Here is an 8,304-nt window from a genome sequence, read left to right as displayed (position 1 = left end):
TTGGGAGGCGAAACTATAAGCCCCTATCTTTCTCTGTGTACGATTAAAACTCCGTAACCACAAGTATTGCGTGAGTGTTAGCAATTATGAAAGACTAAATGATAGTTGAGTATGTGGACTTGCTAGAAAGCTCTGACATAGACTCTTTCTGATGTTATGATAAATTGCAATTGCTTCAATGACTGAGATTATAGTTTGTTAGTTCTCAATAAAGTTTCTAATTCATACTTGGCATTGTGAATAGATTATTCTTGAGCATAAGAAATCATATGACAATATCCATTTATGTTGCTGTTATGAGAATAATCATGATGCCCTCATGTCCGTATTTTATTTTATCGACACCTCTACCTCTAAACATGTGGACATATTTATCGTTATCGGCTTCCGCTTGAGGACAAGCGAGGTCTAAGCTTGGGGGAGTTGATACGTCCATTTTGCATCATGCTTTTATATCGATATTTATTGCATTATGGGCTGTTATTACACATTATGTCACAATACTTATGCCTATTCTCTCTTATTTTACAACGTTTACATAAGGAGGGAGAATGCCGGCAGCTGGAATTCTGGGCTGGAAAAGGAGCAAATATTAGAGACCTATTCTGCACAACTCCAAAAGTCCTGAAACTCCACGAAAGTCATTTTTGGAAATAATAAAAGATACTGAATGGAAGAAATACGTTAGGGGGGCCACCACCTGCCCACGAGGGTGGGGGCGCGCATGCCCCCTAGGGCGCACCCCCTGCCTCGTGGGCCCCCTGTTGGATCTCCGGTGGCCATCTTCTGCTATATGAAGTCTTTCGTTGAGGAAAAAATCATAAGCAACCTTTCGGGACGAGACTCCGCCGCCACGAGGCGGAACCTTGGCGGAACCAATCTAGGGCTCCGGCAGAGCTGTTCTGCCGGGGACACTTCCCTCCGGGAGAGGGAAATCATCGCCATCGTCATCACCAACGCTCCTCTCATCGGGAGAGGGCAATCTCCATCAACATCTTCACCAGCACCATCTCCTCTCAAAACCCTAGTTCATCTCTTGTATCTAATTCTTGTCTCCAAGTCCGGGATTGGTACTAGTAGGTTGCTAGTAGTGTTGATTACTCCTTGTAGTTGATGCTAGTTGGTTTATTTGGTGGAAGATCATATTCAGATCCTATATGCATATTAATACCCATCTGATTATGAACATGAATATGCTTTGTGAGTAGTTACGTTTGTTCCTGAGGACATGGGAGAAGTCTTGCTATTAGTAGTCATGTGAATTTGGTATTCGTTCGATATTTTGATGAGATGTATGTTGTCTATCCTCTAGTGGTGTTATGTGAATGTCGACTACATAACACTTCACCATTATTTGGGCCTAGAGGAAGGCATTGGGAAGTAATAAGTAGATGATGGGTTGCTAGAGTGACAGAAGCTTAAACCCTAGTTTATGCGTTGCTTCGTAAGGGGCTGATTTGGATCCATATGTTTCATGCTATGGTTAGGTTTACCTTAATACTTTTGTTGTAGTTGTGGATGCTTGTAATAGAGGTTAATCATAAGTGGGATGCTTGTTCAAGTAAGAACAGCACCCAAGCACCAGTCCCCCACATATCAAATTATCAAAGTATCGAACGTGAATCATATGAACGTGATGAAAACTAGCTTGACGATAATTCCCATGTGTCCTCGGGAGCGCTTTTCTCTATATAAGAGTTTGTCCAGGCTTGTCCTTTGCTACAAAAAGGATTGGGCCACCTTGCTGCACTTTATTTACTTTTGTTACTTGTTGCTCGTTACAAATTATCCTATCACAAAACTATCTGTTACCACTTATTTCAGTACTTGCAGAGAATACCTTGCTGAAAACCGCTTATCATTTCCTTCTGCTCCTCGTTGGGTTCGACACTCTTACTTATCGAAAGGACTATGATAGATCCCCTATACTTGTGGGTCATCAACGCACGGGCACGGAGGTACACGGGCGGTGCGGTGCAGGGCTTGCCCGAGGCCCTGGCAGGCTCGGGGTGTGGCAGGGGAGGCGGCTAAAGCGACAGCAACGGCAATGACCGAGCGGCGGCGGCAGCGAGGGAACAATAGTCGCGGGCGCCGGCGGCTGTGAGATAGCGGCGGAGGCGATAGCGGTTGCGACCGGCGCGGGTGGGGGGCGCAAGCGCGCAGCCAGGGCGCGGGGCGCGCGTCAGGAGTCCCGCGGGGCGCGGACGACGCCTGGTGAGCGGGAAGCCTAGCGAGCGCGGGCGCGGTGAGTACGAGGTCGCCGTGAGCTTCGGGCACGAGCGAGACAGGTCAATCGATGGGGGGAAGGGGAGGGGAACGCGGCTCACTGGGAGGAGGGCGGTGGAGAGCTCGGGGCGGTTGGAGTGGTGTCGGAGAGGCGAATCGACGGCGAGATGGTGACGTCCGCGGTAGAGAAGAGCTTGATGGCGAGGCTTGGAGTGGTCCTAGCTCGAACCGGTGCACGTGGCGAAGGAGACGACGCCGGAGGTCCTCCTGGACACGAGCTCCGGCCGTGGGGAGGCCAGTGGCCGCGACGACGGCGATGGCCATGGCGGCTACTCAGGCGATTTCATTGAGAGAGAGCGAGGGAGAGGAGATGGGGGCGCTAGGGTTCGTCAAGGGAGGCAGGAGGGCGTCGGGGCGTCCTCTTATCCACAGGGAGAGAGCGGGGATGACCGCCACGGGACCTGGGGCGCCATGGGATGGCCGCCACGATCCCCTCGCCTCCTGTAGCGAGGTTGGGGATGAGGTGGAGGTGGGCTTCCCAATGTTGTTAGACGGGCCAAAGCGCACAATGGCACTAGAGCCCATTTACACATAGTAGTTAGGCCTTTCCCTTTTATTTTATTTTTACACTAATTGCAGAATCTGTTTGCAATATTTTGAGCTGTTAATTGGTCTTCGTAAAAATGTGGAGCTTGGCCACATAAATACATTACAATATTTGGCACTACCACAAAAAGTTTGGTAGGAGTTTGAATTAATTTGGATTTTTCACAAATGGAAAAGTATAAGAAAAGGCTGATTTGGAACTGTTTTAATTTCCAAGAGAAATTAAATATCTCAAATGATGTTGAATCATTCATGACAATTAGTTAGCGAATATTTTCAACCCACCGAACATTTTTACTTGACAGTTTGAAGAAATAAGAATTTGACTTGTTTTCGGAATTTGAATTTGACCTGTGTTTGAAACAAGTGGGTTTAGCAAGAGTAACAATGGTGACATGGCATCATTAATAGAGGATTTTTGTAGCTTAATTATCCGGGCGTCACAAGGTCCTACTACAACAGTGGCGCGCCTTCGATTCGCTCCAGTGTTTGTAGTCGCCGCTGAATGGTCTACAAATCTGGATGTAATTTTTGCTTTCGGTGTTCTATGTACTACCTTGAAAGTTGATGAATATCGGAAGTTTTCTCAAAAATTAATATTATGATCATTTTGCTTGTGATTTTCTAACTTTTAGGATTGTGATTTTCTAATTTCCAGGATCGTGTATCGTAGGAGTAGCTAATGAAGTCACTTATGAGCTCGCTAGGCTAGCTAGATTTCAATCGCCTGTTGTTGATTCGTTGATTGATTTGAGGAGCCATTTAATAAAATGGGTATGTCTAGGACACATCTAAAATGTGACATAGTTATGTCACATCTAAGCTCATGTTCACTTTGTTTGTGGTCTTTTTTTTTTGTTTCTTGTTGTTGCATTATATATTTGTGGGAGCTTAGATGTGAAATCCTTAAAAAACATTTAGATATGAATTAAACAAACTGTAACAAAATTGTACTGCCTCCGTTCCAGTGTCTTTGCATTAAATTTTTATTAAAGAATGAATAAAATCTTCCTTAGTAGGATCCGAACCTACGACCAATCAGTTAACAGCCGACGAGCTAGCTACTGAGAAACAACAATCACCTGGTGTTGATTCGTTTGAGGAGCCACTTAATAAAATTGTACTCCCTCCATCCCAATGTCTTTACACTAAAATTCTCACATTAAAGAATAGGATTCGAACCTACATTAGAATTCTTACAATAAAAAATGAATAAAATCTTTTTAAGTAGGATTCAAACTTACAACCCGTCAGTTAATAGCCGACCAAACTGACCACTATATCGCTGAGCTACTGAGAAACCTAGAGTTGACTAGTTATCTGCCAGTGCGTTGCCACGGAACTCATTAAGTCTATAAAGTTTAATGAGTTTGAAAATACTAAACTTTGCATCAAGTAAATATATCCAAGAGATAACAAAAATGCTAAGACATTCACAAGTACGGTGAGATACAATCTAGAATATTTTATTGTTCACTGCTTTACAAATGAAAAATGGCACATCAATGCTCCCTTATGCTTAAAACTGGTCATCTCATGAAGCAACACCAGTTGTACTCAACTTCTAGGACTTTTTCAACTATGAAGACAGTTATCCATTAGGATAATTCTTTTTTTAGGCCCATTAAGAGAGCACTAAGACCAAAACTCGTAGAACCAACTGCTGAAGCAAGTCTGCAGGTCGTTAATCTTTTTATGGTACCAGTGTAGTAGAGAAATGTTCTGGAGTTCAGAAGTTCCTGGTTCCTGCAACAGGATAAAAGGCAATTATTCAAAGTCCAGACTTTCTCAAAATGGAGGAACACTTCTTTTCGCCAAATGAAAAAGGTGGAACACTTCACAATTTGTATAACTTACCATATAATTATGACTGAAGTAAACATGAATAATAAATGAGCAGGACATAGAAAACAAAGGTACGCAAATGGTTCAGATTTCTTGGATTTTGAAAACCGAATAGAAGTGTAAGGGTAAACTTCTTGGATTTAATTATTGATAGCCTCCAAATTCTGTATACTTTTAGAAGAGAGGCCAAAGCGTAGAGTTAAAACTGCATCTCACGGGACTAAAACCATGGCCTGTTATTTTATTGCAAGGCATGGTCATCACTCAATGGATTATCAAATGTAATCTGACCCCATAATATCTAGAGCTTGACTCTGGTTTGATTGTAACATCTTCTTCATGAAAAATGATCCTAAAATTACAATCTGATTAATTATTTTAATCTGGCATCCAAAAAACTTCACTTCACTTCAGAAGAGCTTGAGGCCATGGTGCAGCTTGAGGTCACAGCGCAGAACACTCTGTCTCAACCATGCCCCTGCAGAGCTGGTACATCAGGATCTATACGAACGACATCTCACCAGTTCACCAATCACCAAACCAAACGCCATTTGCAAATTGTGTATCAAGAACCTTGTATCCAAAATTAGGAAAATGAACAACAAAGTACCAAAATCGGTGACAGTATGGAGGGGTACCTTGACTGTGTGGTTGGGGATCTTCTCATGGTTATGCGGTGGCCGTGGATGAACTTCTTAAGGTTGGCATCCATGTACTCGAAAACGAGATAGAGGATGGTCCGGCCCTGCTTCAGATCGAGCAGGAGCATGAAATGTGGGCTCTTAGACAGCATCCGCAACAGCGACACCTCCCTTAGAACTGTGGGGGCATGCCCTCATCATCCACTGGTTAAAAATATCATGAACACTAAACCAAGTATCCAAGCTGGACACCCCTGAACATTGTTTCTCTTCTCTGGTCCACGTTGCATGCTTCTTGCTTCCTATTCAAGCCAAAGAAACAACATCCAATTAATTCTACCTTAATATTCCCAACACAAGTGTGAAAGACAATATTCAATTTCCTTATGTGCTAGCTTTTCAGGAAAAGCTTTTTGTCACTTGTGTAGAAAGTAGAAATATTACATGTTACTCTAAATGCTTTGCAGCAATATAGGTACTGCTATGTTATGTAGTCGGAAAAAGAAACATAATAGGAACTGATGCCTTGAACCCTGGTTTGATTATTAATATACCACTTCATGAGTAGGGAATATAATGGTATATTGCTTGATTAAACTGAATACGACAGGGTAGTGCTGTAAAATTCATTGCCACATGATGTCAACACATTCAGAGACTACTCGAGGTCATGTGCGCAATAGAGACAACCCTAAATAACATACACCTATGAGGTTTTAGCATTGTTCTACCAGAAGACAACTCACCTTCTATTTTTTTTGTGGGAAACCATCTTCTATTGGCAATTTGGCACCACTCATTCACACAAGAATTCTGTGCAAAAACTACGCAGTGGCATAGTGAGAGCATGGTTCATTCAGATCACCAAAAAAATGCACAATGCTCAGTACCGCCAGTTCTAGGCCAATCTTCTCTGAAGACTTCTCCTTGACAAAAATATCACTGCAAATTAATAGACATATTTTGAGAGAAAATTAGTGTGACTTCTCTGATACAAACTTACATAAGAATAGATACAATAGCCACCTTGCTCGTCATGAGCCCCCTGCGACTGCGAAGCAGCCCTTCTATCCTGAAATCCTCGGGACAAATCAAAATCAGAGACAAAGACGGGATTATCTCGCAAAACATGAACCTAATTGAACATGATGCACTTGAAAAGATCCAGCACACACATGCCGCTAGTCCTCTATTTGCCGTTTGGCATCTGCGCGGCCGGGAACGAGTAGCTTACCCTGGCCGAAAACCTCCGCGTCTGAAACGCCCAGACCTACTCATGGCGGTGCTGTCGTTGGTAGCCTCCGTGGTTAAACATGGGAGAAAGGGACGCATCTTGGAGGATGAGAACCAGAGCCAGCACAAAAGGGTATCAACCCCAACTCCGACATGCTAGAAACCGCCGTTGTCGTCTCCATCTCTAATGGCCTGCACAGACAGATCTAAAAAGAGAGATATCAGCGAAACCTCGAAGCCAAATCTGATTTATTGAGCTTTGAAAGAGGAGCGATCCTTGCCCAACTCAACTATGGCGATTGCCAGGGAAGAAGGGACGGGCTGCCGACGAGGAATATGGGAGGTGTTCTCGAAGACTCGGTGTCTTTCGCGAGAGAAGGGGAAACGAGAAGCTTGTGTGCCATGGCGTAGTGTTCGAAGGTCTTCTTTGGAATTTTATTCGATGCGGGGGTGTTTTCGCAAAAGTGCAGCTGGATCGGAGACGACCTTTCTCAGCCTTACGTTTTAGATCGGACGATGTTGATGGCCCGAAGGCAGACACCATCACCACCAACTCATATTTTTATAGGAGTAGAGACTAGAGATAGCCAACCACTCTACTACTGAGCTACTGAGAAACCTAGAGTTGAGCTCAACTCGTGCTCTGTTCCGTGCAAGCCGACCGCTCTACCACTAAGCTACTGAGAAAAAGAACCTAGAGTTGAGTTCAACTCCCGCTCTGTTCCATGCCTCATTTCACAGGGAAGCCCAATTGCATTCTAGAAGAAATTATAACATTTCTCACAAAGGATTACAGTACTTGGTAAAGTTAGTGATTTATCTTTTATATCTAAATAGGGGCACCCCACTAGGTGATTTTTCTGCCTTCTCATGAGGCCACGTCACTCGAATTGTTATAGCCGTTGATGCGGTATAGCTCAGGAGTCTGCAGCCGTCTGATCAAAGTTCACGAAATTACAAAGATCTGCCACCGCTTAGTGGAAGATACCGATTCGTTCTTTCCAGCCGCCCTGCTCGCTACCTGCGTCCGTCTCGATCAATGTGGGAGGAGCCGCTTCGGGGCTGTGCTACCTTTTCCCTTCCTGTGTGGCCCATGTGGCCTGATTATTGGCCCATCTACCATATATGCCAGAAAAGTCCACGTTACTGTCATTGTTTTGCAAAGAAAAATCTGAGCTACTGGTCCGGCGCCGCATCCTGTCGTCTCCCCAATTACTCCCCCGTTCCTATTGAGACGATTGATTTTGCACGACTCTCTTCATATTCTACACCAGATCCTCTTCATCTTCTCCACTAAGCAACCATTAATAACGGATGGAGTTATTAATCTCCCTTTTAAGGAACGGATCTGCTTCATTCCCGTAGTCTTTCACATAACCAGCACCCTCGATCTAGGCCTTTTCCTCGAAAAATCAGTTTGCTGGACGCGTGGACTGATGAATTTGGAGTCGCAACCGACACCCACTGAAGCATCACCATGCCCTTACCACCACCGTTTTGAAAAGGGTGATCGGAGCTTCAGCACCTGCAAAGCGCTTCATGGCGATGTGCCTCCATGTCGTTGTGTACGCGCTCCATGAGGAAGTTGCGGTACCGACCCTGGATGATGCCCGCTGGATTAAGAATAAGTCCCGCTACTTTCTTTTCTTCGACAGTGCCGAAGACCTCAACCATGAGCAGGTAATAAAATCTCACAAATGAGCCTCGCCGTGCATAGGACTCATGCTGCTCCTATTAGTAGATACAAATCTCA

The 8,304-nt window shown here is 44.3% G+C and overlaps 1 long non-coding RNA gene across 2 annotated transcripts; it reads right to left on the bottom strand.

The window, feature by feature from the left end:
* Positions 1-4,254: 4,254 nt before the first annotated feature.
* On the bottom strand, positions 4,255-6,973 carry LOC123078173 (uncharacterized). Of its 2 annotated transcripts, none has more exons than XR_006437155.1 (5): positions 6,553-6,971; positions 6,345-6,390; positions 6,065-6,260; positions 5,316-5,620; positions 4,255-4,578 (listed from the first exon to the last, which is right to left on the bottom strand). It is a non-coding gene; the product is annotated as an uncharacterized lncRNA (long non-coding RNA). The 2 variants fall into 2 exon arrangements; XR_006437156.1 differs by lacking the exon at positions 4,255-4,578 and adding an exon at positions 4,895-5,155 and having other exon boundaries at positions 6,553-6,973.
* Between the last annotated feature and the right edge of the window lie 1,331 nt (positions 6,974-8,304).

This window comes from Triticum aestivum, chromosome 3D, assembly GCF_018294505.1.
Source record: "Triticum aestivum cultivar Chinese Spring chromosome 3D, IWGSC CS RefSeq v2.1, whole genome shotgun sequence".
Taxonomy (NCBI): Eukaryota; Viridiplantae; Streptophyta; class Magnoliopsida; order Poales; family Poaceae; genus Triticum; species Triticum aestivum.
This window is presented reverse-complemented; position numbering and strand designations above follow the sequence as displayed.